Genomic DNA, 21,314 nt, shown 5'->3' with positions numbered 1-21,314 from the left:
AGTTGTATCTGAGATTTAGATGATAGCAATATGTTAATAATTTCTTGATTTTAACATTTGCATTGTAGTTAAGTGGGAAAAAAACCCTTATTTGTAGGAAATACATTCTAAAATATTTGGGAATGATAGCACATTATGTTGATATTTCAGACATATAAGTAATCTATTACAGATTTCTTTGGCCCAAATTTTTTATATAAGTACACATTATGCCATCAAAGTATTTTATTTTCTAGAAATACTCATGAACATCTGTTGTGAGATAATCTTTCTAAATAAGATCATGAGAGCACCAACAGATGTGGCCTTCTAAAGTCTGCATGAAACATCCGAACACGTATCTTGCCAATTTATCCCAATTTTAGGATTGATACAACTTTTACTGAATTAGGGCAAAATTCACATTAATAGTTTGAAGATGCATTTAATAAGGGAAGCTTTTTTTTTTTTTTTTTTTCCTGTTGATTGAACCATCTGTTCTCATGACTGGGTATTTTGTTTTTCACTGTGAAAAGAGCCCTTATTAACAAGGATTTTTTTTTCTTATAATAAAATCTATTCTACTAACTTTTATAAATTAATGAATACTCATCATATGCTTGGAATACATTTCTTTTTCTATAAATAGCTAATAATAATAAACTGATTCCATGAATAAACTCTCAGTTGCAATAATTCTGATTATATAGTTTAAAATTTGATTCACTTCTTTGACCTCATGAAGCTCCTTATTGATTTAAAATCATAATAACTTAGCTGGCAGTTAATCAGAAATCTAAAATATAACCCTCAATATGTGGTTATTTTAATATTTTTACATTCATGCTTTAACTGAAGTAATCCTCTATACATTGTGATACAAAAGATATGATGCACAGAGAGAGGCATCTAAACTTAACTTTTTTTAACCCATCTAATATTATATTAAGTATCTTTCCCTGTTAAGTCTGATATATATAATAGTAAACAATACAGACAAGATACCTACTCTTATACCCTCACAGAGCTTACACGTTAAAGGGAAAAGACAGAATGTACGCGTGTGCTTATGTGTGTGTACACATATATTCACACATGTATGCATATGTACAACTCACATGTATATATGTAACACATAAATATATGGTATTATTTTCTTTGAAAAAAATAAACGTGGTTAAAAGTGTTCTACATTAAACAGAGGGATCGATGAAGTTTTCTCTGAAGAAGCACTTTTGAACACCTCTAGACCTTTGAGAAGAATCCATGCCAAGAGTTTGAAGGGTTAGGGCGCCTGGGTGGCTCAGTTGGTTAAGCGACTGCCCTCGGCTCAAGTCATGATCCTGGAGTCCAGGGATCGAGTCCCGCATCGGGCTCCCTGCTCAGCGGGGAGTCTGCTTCTCCCTCTGATCCTCCCCCCTCTCATGTGCTCTCTCTCTCTCATTCTCTCTCTCAAATAAATAAATAAAATATTAAAAAAAAAAAGAGTTTGAAGGGTTAGAGCAATGTCTGTTCATGTCTTCTGCCCATTTCCTGACTGAATTAATTGTTCCTTGGGTGTTGAGGTTGATAAGTTCTTTATAGATCTCGGATACCAGCCCTTTATTTGATATGTCATTTGCAAATATCTTCTCCCATTCCATAGTTTGCCTTTCAGTTTTGTTGACTGTTTTCTTTGCTATGCAAAAGCTTTTTATCTTGATGAAATCCCAATGGTTCATTTTTGCTTTTGTTTCCCTTGCCTCTGGAGACATGTAGAGCAAGAAGTTGCTATGGCCAAGGTTGAAGCGGTGGCTGCCTCTGTTCTCCTCTAGGATTCTTATGAATTATTTCTCACATTTAGGCCTTTCATCCATTTTGAGTTTATCTTTGTGTATGTAAGAGAATGGTCCAGTTTCATTCTTCTGCATGTGGCTGTCCAATTTCCCCAACACCATTTGTTGAACAGACACATGAAAAAATGCTCAACATTACTTGGCATTAGAGAAATAAAAATCAAAACCACAATGAGATACTACCTCATAGCAGTCAGAATGGCTAAAATTAACAAGTCAGGAAACAAAAAATGTTGGTGAGGACCTTACACTGCTGGTGTGAATGCAAGCTGGTATAGCCCCTTTGGAAAACAGTATGGGTGTTCCTCAAGAAGTTACAAATAGAGTTTCCCTACAACTCAGCAATTGCACTACTAGGTATTTACACAAATAATACAAATGTTGTGATCTGAAGGGGCACGTGCACCCCAATGTTTATAGCAGCAATGTCCACGATAGCCAAACTACGGAAGGAGCCCAGATGTCTAAAGATAGATGAATGGATAAAAGAAGACATGGTATATATATACAATGGAATATTACTCAGCCATCAAAATGAATGAAATCTTACCATTTACATCAATGTGGATGGAACTGGAAGGTATGATGTTGAGCAAAATAAGTCAATCAGAGAAAGGTAATTATATGTATCAGAGGGGAAGGAAGGGAAAAATAAAGCAAGACAAAATCAGAAAGGGAGAGGGGTGCCTGGGTGGCTCAGTTGTTAAGCATCTGCCTTTGGCTCAGGTCATGATCCCAGGGTCCTGGGATCGAGCCCCGCATCGGGCTCCTTGCTCTGCGGGAAGCCTGCTTCTCCCTCTTCCACTCCCCCTGCTTGTGTTCCCTCTTTCACTGTGTCTCTCGCCGTCAAATAAAAAAAAAAAAAAAAAAATCAGAGAGGGAGACAAACCCAAAGAGACTCTTCACAACCCTAGCTGAGGGTTGCTATAGGGGAGGTGGGGGGGTGGGGTAGGCTAACTGGGTGATGGACATTAAGGAGGGCACATGATGTAATGAGCCACTCGGTGTTATATGTAACTGATGAATTACTGAACTCTAGGGGCGCCTGGGTGGCTCAGTTGTTAAGCGTCTGCCTTCGGCTCAGGTCATGATCCCAGGATCCTGGGATTGAGCCCCGCATGGGGCTCCCTGCTCAGCAGGAAGCCTGCTTCTCCCTCTCCCACTCCCTCCTGCTTGTGTTCCCTCTCTCGCTGTCAATCTCTCTGTCAAATAAATAAATAAAATCTTAAAAAAAAAAGAATTACTGAACTCTACATCTGAAATTAATGATACACTATTATGTTAACTGATTTAATTTAAATAAAATAAGTTAAAAAAAAAAGAGTTTGAGGGGTTAGAACAGAAGATGCAAAGGATCTGTGGAGAAAGAAGCTGAATTGGTTTGGGAAACTGGAAGAAGTTGTGTGTGGTTGTCACAGAGTGAACAGAAGGAAATGTGGGGCAGAAGAGAATTAGGAGCCAGGGCATGTAAGGCATTTAAGCTCATGGCAAAAAATTTTGAATTTTCTTTTCTATGTGTGTGGGAAAGTCTTTAAAGTCTTCTAAATTAAATTTATTTTGTTTTTAAAAGAACACTCAGGACCCAGTGAGACATTACAGTGATTGGTGCAAGGTGACCCTGCAGTAACCCAATGCAATGTTTTACCAGGTAATGCAAGCCATGTTAAGGATCTTAGAACTGATTCTTAGAGCACTGGGGAGCCACAAAAGGTTTTGAAGCAAAGGAGTGGGCTTATCAGATTTGTCTTTCTTTCTAACACAGAAAATAAAAATGCATTTTGCAATATATTGGATATGCCAAAAAATAACACTTCTCACAAGTAACCTCTTATGACTAAGTACAACTTATACTTAACATTTTATAGCTAGGTATATGTTCTTCCTTTAAGATGTGATTATTGGAAGGAAGTACAATAATAAATATGACGTAGATGTTATAGTTTCTTTAATAGTATCTTAAAGAAACTCTAAGTTCCACTACCATATTAAAATTATTTAAGAAATTAAAAATGCAAATTTTAAATAATCTACATGAGTAAAGGAAACAGTATTTTTTTAGGAAGGGAAGTATACTCTTTCAAAAGTATACACAATATAACAAATGCATACACATAACTTTTTGAACTTTTGCTCTGGTTTATATGTTACTTTCTACAACCATATTTTATTGTGTAATTTTTTTTTTTTTGGTCTGCATGTGGTAAAGAAAGTAAACTGAACTAAAGGAAGAGAGTGAAAGAGAGAGGGTGAGAGAGAAAAATAGAAAAAAGAGAAAGAAAGAGAAAGCAGAGAACAGGAAGCCACATAAAGGACAAGTAGGAAGTGAATTTCAATACTTGAGAACTTGGGCATTTATCAAAATATAACAATAATAATATACTGAATTATGAATGTCACATAGTGTTATTTTTAACAAGTTAAGTATTTACAGTAAAATAATGTTCAAAATTATTTCTATGTGCACATTAACAATGCCAACACACACACGGTCTGAATAATCTTAATCCTTCTGAAACAGAGCCTTCTGAAACAAACATCTGATTAAAGTAGCAAATATGAGTATCTTCTATATGCAAACCTCTTTCTACCAAAAGTCAAAGTTAAACTCTTTCTTCTGACTTAATAAAGGACTAGACCAGAGAGAGTGCATAGATACTCTTTATTTTTTTTACTTTATTATTTATTGTGATAATCATCATACATTACATCATTAGTTTTTGATGTAGTGTTCCATGATTCATTGTTTGCGTATAACACCCAGTGTTCCATTCAGTACGTGCCCTCTTTAATACCCACCACCAGGCTAACCCATCCTCCCACCCCCCTCCTCTCTAGAACCCTGTTTGTTTCTCAGAGTCCATAGTCTCTCATGGTTCGTCTCCCCCATAGATACTCTTTAATACAGGTTATTATATTTCAGATTCGTTAAGCCTTGAAATGAACTTCATTTTCAGCTGACAGTCTTCATTTTATGAAGCACAGTTAGGCATAGGAATAGTCTTCATGAAACAAAATACAGCAACAACTCCACCAATATTATTGGGTCTCTTGTTCAATTCTAAATATACTAATAAAAATGTTTTAAAATTTTTAGAGTGTCTTACTAGATATGCTGATGATTATTTCTCTATTTCATCTTATTTGATAGTAATAATAAGTAATTATTGGGGTTTGCCTTCCTCCCCAAGAGGATTAAGCTCATCAGCAACTTCTGTAACTGGTTTAATAACTTATCTATTTTGGTTGTTTTTCCTTCTCTGTGTTACCTCTCTACTCTTCTGCTATTTTTTCCTGTGCCTCCCAAATAAAGAACGTGGTCTTGTATACTTGTATACTTGCTTCTAGGGGTGCCTATAGTAATTTGGTACCAGAAATGATCCAAGGAAGCAGAAACCCATGAGGAGATAATGGAATTGAATTACTTGTCAGCAAGATGACTACAAAACCGCATTCTGGTGGTTAGTGGTGTATTTAGAAGTGCCGGCATGCTGCAACATCACAATCATTAAGGCTCCTACATGTGTGAAATTAGCACAGGATACAGGTGAAGGGAGTTATGCTGACTTACGCAACCTTCTTGCTTTTGAGAAAATGATGGACATGGGTGTTGGGAGGATGCTAGTGCTGGTGGGCTGAGTTTTATTAATTGCCACTGATGTACTCAAGGAAGAAAATAATAGGTACAAGCCAACCTACCGTCAAATCAGTAAACTGTGAAAATCAGAAATTCTATGAAAGCCCCAAGTCTCCTATGAAAGGATTTAAAGATATCCCATACCCTATTGACTGAAGCAGGGCACAGGACCTGATTTCAGAGAGTAGAAATGCAAAGGAGGTTTATTCAAACCTCTAAAAATTTTCCTTCACTAAAGCCTTGGCTCTGATAAACCCTGTTAGACTCTGACATCTTGGATGGGGACATCTTGTTAGACATGCTTGAGAACCTTTATCTCTAAACCTCAAGCCCTACTTATTCTTTAACAATATGTAGAAGCCTCTACTAGGTGGATGTCTCAAGTAATGATACTTGCCTTCTTCAAAGGTTGCCCTAATATTTAGTAAGATATTCGAGGTCAATAGCTAGTATCAAATCTCAGCCTGGCCTTAACATAGCAAGCGTTGCATATTTCAGGAAAAAGGATATAAGCCACCAAAGAGCTGCAAGTTCAGGCTGATATATTCATATAGGGCAAGGAAAATACAACTGGAAATGGATCTTGGGGTACTAGAATGAACTAGAGAGGCAAATATGTCTAATATAAGATATTTACTAATAGGGATTCCTTCTTGTAACCTAGGATTTAACATCCTTAAGCTGGTCTTAATACAAAGCGTTGACAGTGTTTTGAATCTTGAACAAAACAAAACAAAACAAAACAAAACAAAAAAAAACACATACGAAGAAAATGGTCTATGGTAAATGAGGTGGAAATGGAAAATATGCCTTAGCACAGTATTGAGAATGAGGTCACATCTCAGCTGGGTACCATGAGAGAAGAGATTTATGAGACTAGAGGACCTATTGGTTAATTCTATTTCTTTGGAGGATCCAGGGGTATTTCTTTCTCTGAAGCAATAAGCAGTGTGCTAATGACAGAGCACCTGGAATCACTAACAAAAAATAATATTTTCTGTCTTTTGTAGACAGGGTTGGTAATAGGAGAAATTGTTATGCAGCTGGGCTCCTAAGTGTTAATAATGATAATAAGATTCCAGAAAGCACAAGCCTGGTGACAACACTTAATGTCAGAGACAAGATTTATATGGCTACTGCAACAAGTAGGAAAGCTGGAATAACTCACAGAGATCTATAGGGATGACTAATAGACCATGGGATTCCTAGGGATTAGGTATATAAACCATGAGTGAGGATACAGCTTAATCTGTATAACAAAAGCTGTTCAAGAGCTAATGAGCCCAAATCTGCTTTCAGCTGCCTCAAAAAAATTATATATGGGCTCTCATTCAGATTCCAATTCTCAGGACTGAAGAACATAAGTTGAACAGAAGGCTAAGTCACATTGAAGAAGATCACCAAAACATCACATTAAGTGTATATGATAGTGCTTCCCCCAATTAAATAGTAACTATTTATTGGGAAAAAAATAAGACCAACGTTTTCAAGAATTTTTACATAAAGGACAAAACTGACAGAGAACAGGAGAGCAGAAATACTACTATAGTTCCCTAGCAGGTATGGGGACATATAGAAGCCTGGTGATAAATGAAGTGGCCCAAATCCATTTCTCAATGATTAGTCACAGCCCCACATTATGGCCATGCATTGGTCTGAGGTATTAATCAGGATCGGTATAATCAACAGCTGGCTGAACCTTTAAAATAGTTCTCTGTCATGAGGAAAAAAGTCATCATAGTAGAAAATATCAAATAGAAGCTCCTGAAACTTCCTTACTCCTGCATAAGGTAGAAAATCGGAAGCACTAAGTAGAATTTAGGTAAAATGACAGAGATCAGCCAGTCTTAAACACTTAACTAATTGGAGGATGATGTTCCCCATTTTAACCTTTTCTTTGGTCCCCAAGATTTTATTTAAATTACAGTTAGTTAACATACAGGTAATACTAATTTCAGGAATAGAATTTAGTGATTCATCACTTACATACAACACGTGGTGCTCATCACAAGTGCTCTCTTTAGTCCCCATCACCCATTTGTCATCTCCCCTCTGGTAACCATCAGTTTGTTCTCTATATTTAAGAGTCTGTTTCTTGGTTTGCCTCTCTCTCTCTCTCTTTTCCCCTTTGTTCATTTCTTTTGTTTCTTAAATTCTCTAATGAGTGAAATCATATGGTATTTGTCTTTCCCTGACTGACTTATTTCAGTTAACTTAATGCACTCTAGGTCCATCCATGCCATTGCAAATGACAAGATTTCATTCATTATGGCTGAGTAATATTCCATTACATATATATAGATAGATGATAGATAGATAGATAGATAGATACATACATACATACATACATATATACCATATCTTCTTTATCCATTCATCTGTCAATGCACATTTGGGCTCTTTCCATAATTTGGTTATTTTTGATAATGCTGCCCTATCATAACCCTTTATAATTCATCAGTCCTGCCCTTCAATAAACACAAGGATTATAGTGGATACCAAAGACTACTGTAAACTTAACCAAGTGTATTACCAATTAACACAGTTTTTCCAGATGTGATGCCTTTGCTTTAACAGATTAATTCTGTTTCTACACTTGGTTTCTTGCTTTGGGGGAATAAAATACATAAAACTATGTAAATTAGATCTAGGAACAATAATGAGCAAGTGCTTTGCTTGCCCCAGCTAGACCCATGAATGCCAGGTGCAATGTTATGAAATACAAAAATTTAAGGCAGCCCCACCTTAGTGAAGCTTTAAAGGTCTATAGCTCTTAGGCACACTAAAGTATTCCCTACAAGTTAAATTATATATTATTGCACTTTGCCCTTCCCACCACAAAGAAGAAAGTGGAGCACTTGGTAGCCTTCTTTGGATTTTTCATATAGTAAATATTTCCCTGACACACTTATCAGGTGACTTGGACAACTGCCAGTTTTGAGTAGGTCCAGAGCAATAAAGGACTCCGTAGCAAGTAGCCTTGACACTTAAGCCATATGATCTTGCAAGTCATATGATGATAGAAGTAACAGTTGCAGATAAAGATAACATGGAGTTTCTGGCAAATCCCAATAGAAGAGTCAAGCTACTTAGCTAGTTGAATTAATGTCACATTCCTTTTTTGTTTTGTTTTGTTTTGGAATGAAGTCTGTACGGGAACAAAATTCTGCACTCTTGTTTGCATTTGAGGGACAGTTATTTCGGCATATATCTTAGATCTCAAAAACGTACAGTGCATTTGGATGGAAAACCTAGATTTAATTCGTTCTCTTTTCCAGGTTGTTCAATAAGAGTAATTAAGTTTCCGAGAACTCAAACATATTTCTTCATATAAATGAAGTAATAAATTTGTTTGACTCCAAGGACTAATAATTTTCTAAAATGTCTCTAGACTCCTGTATCAACATCATCTGTTAAAAAGATCATTGAAAACAAACAAATATTTACCATTATATTTCTTTAATATTATTTAGTTAATTAGTTGGCTATTTATATAACAACAATTTTCAAAATGTCAGGGAGTTCATCATGCTTTTTATGGAATCATAATATAGTTTATATTATTCAAGTCTAATAATTTTTTTAAAAAGTATTTCTATTGATTTTCCCTATGTTCTTATTTTGGCTGCATTTGAATTTCAGAAATGTGTAACATTTAACTAGTTAAATGACCTATTTATTTTGTAACTTTTGAAGTAGTTCTCAGTCTTCCCACTCATCAAATTTTTACCTTGTTCACTTTAAGAACAGTTTTATTATAACACGTGATTTCAACAAACTGAAGAGTAAATTATATTTACTAGGAAGCCGAGAAATAACTAAATTTTTTCTATGAGATTGTACCAAACTATGATCTATGGCAGTAATCTCAAACTTCTTTGTCTCAGAAATTCTTTATGTTCTTAAAAATTATTGGGGTTCCCAATAAAGTGTCCTGGTTTTTTAGATAATATTGTGATGCATAGTAAAACAAAATAGTCTATTCAAAATAATTTATTTATAAACTTTTAACAAAAAAATTACAGTGAAGACCCACTAACAGTCTTTTTTTTTCTTTTCTTTTTTTTACAAATGTTGGTAAAACTATAAGCTACTTCTTAGAACTGATTACAGTTACTGGAAGTGTGAGTGTATGTGTCTATCCCATCCCAAGAGCAGTTGAATCAGTAACCCTGGGACTGGGGTTATGGTGTTATTTGATTGTTCATCATGTTTTTGTTCTGTTTAAGGTTTCCAGTTCATTCTGCTTCACAGTTACAATTGAGAACTATTGTTCTTCTATGAGATAATATACGTTACTCATAGAGATGTTGTGTTATTTTAATCAAGTATGTATTTTTGAATCTGTATTAAATTTAAGACATTTAAAAGATTTATGATTTATTAGTCAACATATTTAATTTTCTATTATAGTGAATGAAATACAAAATAAAGAAATATTTTAAAGGTAGAAAACTGTGAAAATCATGTAAAAAAATTTATAAAGTCCATCATTGAGAAATACCAGCTTGTGCTATTTTATTATTTTCCTTTCTGGAATGTGTATTTTAAATATTTTATTTATATGTGTATTCTTTAATCATGCTGGAAACATATCTTTAGGAGTACAATGTTTAAAGGATACATAATATCCCATCTTATAAACTGTCCCTGTTTATCTAAATGTTTACAATATTTCTATTATTTTGTAAAATTATTTGTAAAATTTTGTAAAATGAAAATAATCATGCATTATGTAATCTGAGTATATGATTAATTCAAATAGATTCCTGAAAGTATTGGTTGAAACTGAGCATTTTAAACTATGATACAAAATGAAAAAGTATTTTCCATAACATATGAATCATTTTTACTCACAGCATGATGTGTATGCTGTCCAACTCATTCTTCGTTTGTAATTATTCAATTGTATTCCAATTTTAACAGAAAACATTATATCCCATGTTTTACATATGTCTTCAATAATTAGTAATCATTATACTTACAATAAATAATTGTTAGGAAATTTCTTTCAGTTATTAGTAAAATCATATTAACTTATTGATTACTAGGTGGCAGATTTTCTTAAAAGTACTTTGCCTATGTGATTTTTTTTTTACATTTAATCTGCTTGTCAAAATTATTAGGTAATTCCTAATATTCGAATTTTCAAAAATTAAGGAACTGAGGCACCGAGAGATTAGGTAATTTTCATGAGGTTAAGAAGCAAAAAGTATCAAAGATTTAGGCATGGAAAGAGCCGGTAATTTTCATGGAATCCTGAAATTAGAAAGTATCAAAGATTTAACCATGAAACACTGACCACAGAGTCCATGCTCTTATTAGTTTTATGCTCCTTGGTAAGTCTCCAAACTGTGGTAAATATGCTCCATTGCTACACACAAATAAAGACTCTTCAGGGGAAATAATTTTCTAAATACACAATTCCATATATGATATTTTAAAAAACTCATTATCTGAGAATCAGCCTTGTTCACAATAGTTTATTTACCATTTTATCAAAAATAATTGTATTAGTTTCCTACTGCTGCTATAACAAATTACCATTATTAGGTCTTAAAAAACATAAATCTGCTTTCTTCCAGTTCTGGAGGTTAGAAATCTAAAATGCATTGGAAGGGATACACTCTTTCTTGAGGCTTTAGGAAAGAGTTGGTTCCACGTCTTTTCCAGCTTATAGGGGATGTTCTCATTCCTTGGCTCATGGCCCTCTTTTATCTGGAAAACCAATTTTATCTCCTAACTTCTGTTTCCATCAGCACATCTTTCTTCCTCATCTGCCTCTCTCTTATCATTTAAGGACCTTAGTCATTATATTTGACCCACTTAGGTAATTCAGGATAACCTCCAATTTTAAGATCCTTAGCCACATTGCCAATCCCCTTTGCTATGTAAAATAAAATATTCACAAATTCTGGAGATTAGAACATGGACTTCTTTAGGAGGTTTTTATTCTGTCTGCCACATTAAGGGATACTCTTCACCTATATACTCTTCCTCATCCATTTCAAGTCTCCATGAAGGGCATATTTTAGGGTGTAAAATTTTATGTGTGCCAAGCAAAAAGATAAAATTAAGGGTTATTAAGGGTTAGTTTTAGAGACATTTATTATGATAGCTAATTAAGAACATAAACTCATAGGGGCACCTGGGTGGCTCAGTTAGTTGAGTGTCTGATTCTTGGTTTCAGCTCAGGTCATGATCTTGAGGTCCTGAGATGAAGCCCTAAGTCAGGCTCCATGCTCAGCGGGGAGTTTGCTTCTCTACCTCTCCCTATTCCTCACCTCCTGCTCATGCTCTCTCTCTGTGTCTCAAATAAATATTAAAAAAAAAAAAAGTCATAAAGCTTTCTACCATTGTGTGATTTGAAAGTATTTATCTAAAGAGTGAAACTCAGCATTAGCATCAGAGTATTGTGGTACTCATTGGAAAAGTTTAATTTGAAGAAAAACAAAGCAACAACATGATGTGATTCTTTTAAATATACTTGGAATGTTCTGCAGGATTACCAGGTTCTTCAAGACACATTGGATAAAGCCCATATATATATAATGTTTACACAAATCACTTCTAATTCTTTCTTCCTATCTCAATAGGTGGTTAAAATACACTAATAAAATCACATCATAAAATATTTGTTTTAAGGTTGTTGCAAGCAAAATTTTTGAAGGCCATACAACTGATACTGAGGTTAAGTATTTTTTTCCTTTCAAGTTTGTATTTAAATTCCAGTTCATTAACATGCAGTGTAATATTAGTTTCAGGCATAGAATTTAGTGATTTGTTACTCACATACAATACCCAGGATTTTAAATTATATTTTATTTATCAGTTATATATATGTGTGTGTGTGTGTGTGTGTGTGTGTATATTTAAAGATTTTTATTTATTTGACAGAGAGAGAGAGCATGAGAGAAAGCACAAGCAGGGGAGCAGCAGGCAGAGGGAGAGGGAAAAGCAGGCTTCCGGCTGAGCAGGTAGCCCATTGTGGGATTCGATCCCAGGACCCCGGGATCATGACCTGAGCTGAAGGCAGACACTTAACCAACTGAGCCACACAGGCACACCTAAAATTTATATTTTTAATTATAAATGTTATTGATCATTTTTCTTTTGCTGATTTTACACTTTGGATATGGTTGATTGTATTACTTTCCAAAGTAGCATGATTAGTTAAAATTCAAAACATTTTCTGGCATATTAATTGTAAGTAATGTTCTGCCTATCATTTTGTCTGAATTTTGGCTTAAGTAAATTATTCTGTGTTTGATAATGTATATTTTTTTCTCGTGTGATTTTCTCCCTGCTTAACTATATTTGCTAGAATCTCTCTATGTTATTATTTTACTTCATTGAAGAGCCTCTAATATACACTATAACATAACATTTATAAATATTTTGTAAGAAAATAAGATTGAGGGGTTATTTTTGCTGGGGCATTATGTACTCTTAAATCTAAAATAATAAGGTACTACTCTGAACCATGTCAGAGTCTTCTGTTGGCAAGATCTACATGGGTCAACAGAGGTCCCAGGAGGCTCTTCAAAGGTGTTGCCACGTGAAAATGAGAAATAGACATCCATTAAATGCTATTGCACAATAAGTGAGCTAACTGGGTTGAGAGAAATATATATATATATGTATTTATGCACACACACATGCACACATACAAAACATACATATGGAATCTAATAGGTGTAACTGGTTTCCTTTCCTCTCATGTTTCAATGTGGAGGCATCTAGATTAACATGACTAGGTTACTTCAGCCACTTCATTCAATCTGCACAGATTGGTATGTTAGAAAAAAATAATAACTTGCTTTGTTCCTCTCCCTCTTAGTTCCTTTTGCAGATATTTTTTTACTGGAATAAATCAGTTAATCTTATGACTGTAAAAGTGTTTTGATTCATTATTCACTCTCTTTATGGCATAACTGATGACTGAAAAGTCTTAATTTCTACCTATTTTATCTATCTCGCTTTTCTTTATGATCACTGCTTTCTTTGGTCTTGTTTAAGATATTTTTTCTACTTTTAAGCTGAAAAAGATACTCTATATTCCCTGAAGGAGATATTACATGAAAGAGGAAGAGAAGATCATTGAAAGGAAAGTAAAAGGAAAAAAGAGTTTAAAAAAAGGAAAAGTAACACTGCATTTTATAATATGAAGAAAAATTTTAAATACTTATATGTACGCAAAGATATTTTATATAGATATATTTTTATCAAAACTAAAATGCCAATTTTTTTTAATAAATGTATTCCTAATCTCTCCATATTGTTCCAATGAAATAACAGTAATTAATACTATTCTGTAACGCCTAAAATTTCACTGTGTGTAAACTTTAGGACTGTCTAGAGTTATACCAGTGTTCTAATCCTATTTCAATCAGTTTTCTAATATATAAATTAAAAAAAACAGGTACTTACCAAAAAGATCAAATAAGAAATTCATTGTAGTAAATGCATTTTTTCCTTCTTAGAATATTTTACTTTTAGAAGTTTCTCTCCTCTACGCTAGGTAATTTTGTTGAGATTGTCAATCAGGTGACAGTAACTCTTCCACCAGCTTTGGGAGCTTTTAACTCAATTTGAGCACTCAGATCATCCTGGGATTCACTTTTTCTCAATGTATCTTTTTTACTTCTCGTTTTTCAGTTTCATGAGCCAATAAACTAATATATTACTTTATCTAAGTTTGGTTTTGTCTGTCTCTCTCCCTCTCTCTTTTTTTTTTTTTTTTTAAGATTTTATTTATTTATTTGACAGAGAGAGAGACACAGTGAGAGAAGGAACACAAGCAGGGAGAGTGGGAGAGGGAGAAGCAGGCTTCCCGCTGAGCAGGGAGCCCGATGTGGGGCTCGATCCCAGGACCCTGGGATCATGACCTGAGCCGAAGGCAGACGCTTAACGACTGAGCCACCCAGGCGCCCCTCTCCCTCTCTCTTAAACCCCAAGAAATATATGCCTGTAATAATATCAGACATAATTACTATAATGAAGTGGATTGCAGTTAACAAGTGTCAAAAATAATTGCAAAGAGGGGCGCCTCGGTGGCTCAGTCGTTAAGCGACTGCCTTCGGCTCAAGTCATGATCCCAGGGTCCTGGGAACAAGCCCCAAATCAGGTTCCCTGCTTGGCGGGAAGCCTGCTTCTCCCTCTCCCACTCCCCCTGCTTGTTTTCCCTCTCTCGCTATCTCTCTCTGTCAAATAAATAAATAAAATCTTAAAAAAAAATTACAAAGATATATCAGTTATGCTATAAGAAATGAATATCTCTGAAATTCAGTCATTCTTTATTCATTAAGTCAGTCATTCAACAAATACCACTTGAGACATTAATGGAGTTAGGAACTCCAATAAATTTTAGGATTAAAAAATATGCATTGCTTTTAAAATATATTAAGCATGGAAAGCAAACAACACTTCCTCTCATCTACCCATTTATATTTTTCTATGATCCCGTTCCTTCCTTTACAAACAGAAATTAACCCAGTAAAAAAATCAAACATTCTAAATAACAACTGCAGGAGCTAATGAGAATACAATAGAATTAAGTCATTCTTTTTCCAGTTGAATAAAATCAATGGTTTAATGTAAATCAAGAGTTTCATTTTTATATAATGCACAAAAAATGATGCTGGAAACAAACAAAAAAATCAAGCAATAAGGACATAACTATATACTTGAAATATAATAAAATCAGTGCTCCTTATATATCTATGTTGCCTGTAAAACTTTATATATTTCAAGACCATGAAGCTTGGCCTATTTAAGTATATATTTTAATAAAAATAAATGTACTGGAAAGAAAGTGCATATAGCTGAAATGTCCCTATGTGTGTGCATTAACTAACACTAAATACTTCCAAGAGCCAAATTCTCACCAGCATTTAAATTGTTTGAGTTCTTTATGGCCACAATTAATGCTATATATCAAATGATCACAAAACCTCGGTGGCCTTCCACAACAAATGTTTATTATTATTATTATTATTATTATTTTTTTTTTTTTTTTTTTTTTTTTTTTGCCTAGGAGTTTATTCATGAGCTGGATGATTTTTCTCAGGCTGATTTCAACTAGTCTTACTCATGCATTTGTGGTCAGCTGGAGGGTTGGCTATAGGCTGGTTATATAGGCTGACTGGGTTAGGGAGTACAGTTGGATTGACTCCGCCCATTTATATGTGGTCCCTCATCTACCAGCAGATTAACCTGGGCTTGTTGCCATACTGTGGCAGATAACTAAAGAGAAGGAGCTGAAGCACACAGAACTTCCTTACCCTTTGCAGGTTCTGATATGGCATTGTTTCAATTGTGATGCATTCCATTGACTAATGCAAGTTACAAGTCCAACCTAGATTTAAAAATGGGGAAGGAGGGCGTCTGGGTGGCTCAGTTGGTTAAGCAACTGCCTTCGGCTCAGGTCATGATCCTGGAGTCCTGGGATTGAGTCCCGCATCGGGCTCCCTGCTCAGCAGGGGGTCTGCTTCTCCCTCTGACCCTCCCCCCTCTCATGCTCTCTCTCTCTCATTCTCCCTCTCAAATAAATAAATAAAATCTTTAAAAAAATTTAAAAAAATAAAAAATAAATAAAAATGAGGAGGGAGGACTCTATCATGTGATTTGCTATGCTTCACATAGGAACCTATAATAGGTGAGCTGTTTATACCCCTATCATTTTTCCCTCAGTTACTTAGAACACCAACTATCCAGTAGAAAACATAGAGGCCCATATACTTGATATAATGTGGTATTGTAATAAACTGAAAGCATCTTTTCTTGGGAAATGTGTTTATTTGAGAAATGCTTGCTTTCTTCAATAATCCAATATAATAAAAGAATTACAAGATGTGAAACTACTCAAAACTACCTGTCCAACTAAATAGGCAATAGAAAATTCACTTTAATTGTAATTGTATTGCAGCCTACTAAGCCCGCATTTCTTCATTAGAGTCAATAAAGCAATTTAGAAATTAATAAGCATTTGTCTGTCAGGATATGGTTTCATGAATTTTAAACAGGATAAGAAATTGCTATATTACATCTTTTGTCAAACAATGGTCTGCTATTATCAGTGACAGATTAAAACTAGCTGCTTTTTAATTGAAAATGCATACATAATTTCTTAGTTAATATCTGTATGCTTAGTGAAATACTGAAATGTCTTAATATATTTTCTCAAGTGTAATCTAAAATAAAAAAGTATAAATTAATATGTTCAATTTTATCAAATGTTTAGTAGGTACAACTAGTGTCCAGCAAAATACAATGTCACTGGTATTCATAGATCTACTCATAGTAGTCTGTCTTCTTTCTGGGATATGGTAGCATTAAACTTTTCCTCCTCCTTTGAAGTTAGGCATGGCCATGTGATATTTTGGACCAGGTATTATGACCAGAAATGATTCTTACCCTTTCTGGAAGGATATTTAAGATTTTATGGATTGGTTAAGCAAAATAAATTGCTTAAGATGTGTCTCAAATTTCAGAGTCCAACTCTTCTGAATAACTTCTTACACATAGTTTATGCAATTTTTCAAAGATATCATCCTTTGTAGCAATGTGTATCAATGATGCATTATTTCATAACAGAGTGCTTTAATACTGTATCTGGGATTTTTTTTTTTTTCCAGTTGGAGGACACACATTGTACTCTGTTGCTGTGGGGTAAATGTTTTCTGCATGTGCATCAATGTTAAATAAAATAAAGATTAATTTACTTCTGAGTTATATTCATTTTTTTATATTTCAAAAACATTTAGTTTTGCTTTGAAATAAAGTTGACAAATTATAGCTATTCTTCCAGTTTTAAATAAATACTTGCTGTACTAATATCAAATATTTGCCCTGGTGCTCTGTACCTGTACTTTTTATGGATATAAAATAAATTATTCTTTAAATGTTGTGTTATACTTTTGAAAGCATATTAAAGGGACACCTGGGTGGCTCAGTTGGTTAAGCATCTGCCTTCAGCTCACATCATGATCCCAGAGTCCTGGGATTGAGCCCCACATTGGGTTCCTTTCTCAGCGGGGACTCTGCTTCTCCCTCTCTCTCTGCTTCCCCCCTGCTTGTGCTCTCTCTGTCTCTCAAATACATAAATAAAATCTTAAAAAAAAAAAAAGAAAGCATATTAAAGGAAAATAGCAAAAGAGATAAATATGTTAAGGATTGTGACAAATTTATAAGTTTGTTGGTAATACCAACTATGTCAAAGCTGCTAGTAGTGATTGTAAGATGCCATTGGATTTGAGACACTTTCAATTTCAAATATGCAAAAAATATAAAACTTTTGCATCTTAGAATCTGTAAAAGATGGTATTTATACTTTCCATTTTTGCTTGTTTTTTTATAACCAAACTTGATATCACATGTTGGCTCCTTTTATGCATTTTAAATTGACTTAAGAATTATTTCCTTCAGGATCAAATATTGTGACAGAAATTTAAGAATAGTGTAACATTTAATTTTATATGGCAACCTGACAGGTTTGTTAAATCTTATTTCTGAGCCTGTCTATGAGGCTATTTCTTGATAACACTGATATTTGAATCAGTCGACTAGGTAACCTAGATTCCACTCTCCCAGAGTGTCCAGGCCTCATGCAATATTTTGAAGCCTGAACAGGATAAAAGATGGAGTAATAAATAACTCTCAATTACAATTGAATTAAACTAGAAATTAATTAATAACAGAAAAATAAATGGAAAACACTTAATTACATGGAGAATAAATAACACACTTCTAAATAATATAGGGATCAAGGAAGAAATCTCAAGAAAATGTTTAAAATATTTTGAATTAAATGAAATGAAAACACAACTTACCAAAATGTGTAGGATACAGTATAAATAGTGCTTGATGGGAAGTTTATAGCACTGAATACATATGTTAGAAAAAAAAAAGTCTAAAGCCAATCAACAATCTAAGTTTCCACCTTGAGAAACTAGAAAATGAAAAGAAAATTAAATCCAAAGCAATTCAGGAGAAAATAAATAATATTGGAGAAGAAATCAATGAAATTAAAAAAAAAAAGAAAGAAATCAATAGAGAAAAATCAAAGTAACCAAAACCTGATTCTTTGAAAAGAAAAATAAAACAGATTAACCTCTAGCCAGGCCAACTAAGAAAAAAAGAGAGGACACAAATGAAAAAGAAGACCTTAATATAGATACCATGGACATTAAAAGCATAAAAACGGAATGTTATGAACAACTCTAATGCTTACAAATTTGATAATGTAGATGAAATGGACCAAGTCCTAGAAAGATGCCATCAGTCAAAACTCAAATAAAAAGAAATAGATGATTTGAATAGGCTTATTTCAACTAATTAAATTGAATCGATATTAACAACCTTCTAGACAGAAAGCACCAGGCCCAGAAGGGCTTACTGGTGAATTCCACCAAATATTTAAGGAAGAAATTATACTGAATGCGTATAATCTCTTTTAGAGGAAAGAAACAAAAGGAATATATATATACTTTTTTTTTTTTTTTAATTCATTCTATGAGGACAAAATTACCCTAGTAACAGAACCAGGCAAAGACCTTATAAGAAGAGAAAACTATGGACTAATATCTTTTATGAACATAGATATAAAAATCATCAATATATTAACAAAACACATCCAAAAAACTATATATATATATATATATATCAAATATATAGTTATGCTAGTTATATATAGTTATATATATCAAATATATAATTATATATAGTATATGTAGTTATAAATAGTTATACATATACCAACTATGTATATACTTACATATATTATAGATAGTTATATATCAAATATACATTATATATAGCTATATATATCAAAATATTTTATAGTTATATATAATTATATATCATATATATAAATATATATATCAAATATATATAAATTTATATATATATATCAAATATGTATATGTAGTTATACTTGTTATATATAGTTATACACACACACACACATATACCATTACCAACTGGGATTTATTCCATATATGCAAGGTTTGTTCAGCAATAGAAAATCAATTAGTGCAATCTATCACATCAACAGATTAAAAAAAAATTGTGGTTTTGATTTGCATTTCCCTGATGATTAGTGATGTTAAGCATCTTTTCACCAGTCTGTTGGTCATCTGTATGTCTTCTGTAGAAAAATGTCTATTTAGGTCCTTTGTCCATTTTTTATTTAAACTATTGTTTTTGTTCCTTGGTGTTGTTTTTGTTTTTGTTCTTTGGTGTTGAGTTATATAAGTTTCTTTATATATTTTGGATATTAATCCCTTATCAGATATATCATTTGCAAATATCTTATAAATACAGAGAACAAACTGATGATTGCCAGTGGGGAGGGTGTGGGAGGATGGGAGAAATAGGTGAAGAGGATTAAGAGATACAAACTTCCAGTTATAAAATAAATAAGTCACAGCTTTGATAAGTACAGCATTGGGAATATACTAAATTATATTTTAGCTACATATGATGACAGATGGTAACAACACTTATCATGGTGAACATTGCATATAGAATTGTCAGATCACTGTGTTGTAGATCTATAACATTGTATGTCAACTATATTTTAATAATAAATAAATACTTTATCCTTACATCATAGTTAAAAGAGAAATTACCCAACTCGAGCTCTCTTTAGCTTTCCCATCTCATGTAAAGGGAGGGTTGTGACAGGAATGCTAAGATGGGGAAGATAAGAAATGCTTGTAAAGATTACAGCCCAGAAACACAGGCCCACTAAAAGACTGACATTTAAACATTATATTATAGAATGTTTCCTCTCCTCCTTATAGCTCAAAAAGCTATAAGATTCAGGCTTTGTAGGAATCTCCCAGGAAAACCAAAGATAATATGGAAGACAAAAACAAGGACACCTGATGAATTTGAAACCCTTGTTACCTACAGCTATAGGAAACACGAAACACAGCCCAACTCTTAGCTGGATAACATAAAATCTAACATTAAATACTTACTTACTTTAGCTCTTATTACTCTATATATCATGATGGCCTTTTAAATAAAAACAGAAAAAATACAAGTCATGCTGAAAGACAAGAAAAAAGTCTGAGAGACAAAGCGAGCATCAAAATCAAATTCAGATATGACACAGATTTTTGAATTATCAGACCTGGTGTTATATATAACTATGACTGATATTTTAAGGACTTTCATGTAAGAGTTAGACAACAAGTAAGAACAAATGAGATATGTTAGCAGTGAGATGGAAGTGAGTAAGAACAGTTAGAAAGACTTAAAAATATGTTGGAAATTCAATATACTGGACTAGAAATGAAAAATTTTCTCATAGGCTCATCAATGTATAAGATATAACAGAGGAAAGAATCAATGAGATTAATATTATATCAGTAAAAAATTACAAACTGAAATATCGAGAAGAAAAAAATGAATAAAAAACAAAACATCTAAAAACAATTGTGCAACTTTACAAGTGTTAGATATTCATAACTGAAATACTAAAAGTAGAAGAAAAAGGGATGAAGGAGAAATATTGAAGTAGTAAGTCCAATAACTTTGAAAATTAATCTCCAATACCAAAGTACAAATCCCATGGAATTTATATATATATATATATATATATATATATATATATATATATATATATATATATATATATCTACATTTAGACATATCCTATTTAAACTGCAGTGAAATAAAACAGAGGGAAACTTAAAAGAAAGTGGGGATTGGGTGATAGGCATTAAGGAGGGCACGTGATGTGATGAGCAGTGAGCGTTATATGCAACTGATAAAGTACTGAACACTGCATCTGAAACTAAGGATGTACTATACATTGGTTAATTGAATTTAAATAAAAAAAATTAAAAAAAAAAGAA

The sequence above is a fragment of the Mirounga angustirostris genome, unplaced genomic scaffold (assembly GCF_029215605.1).
Source record: "Mirounga angustirostris isolate CCGP_5_RB_7025 unplaced genomic scaffold, mMirAng1.0.hap1 SCAF_2, whole genome shotgun sequence".
Taxonomy (NCBI): domain Eukaryota; kingdom Metazoa; phylum Chordata; class Mammalia; order Carnivora; family Phocidae; genus Mirounga; species Mirounga angustirostris.
Note: the sequence above shows the minus strand (reverse complement) of the source record.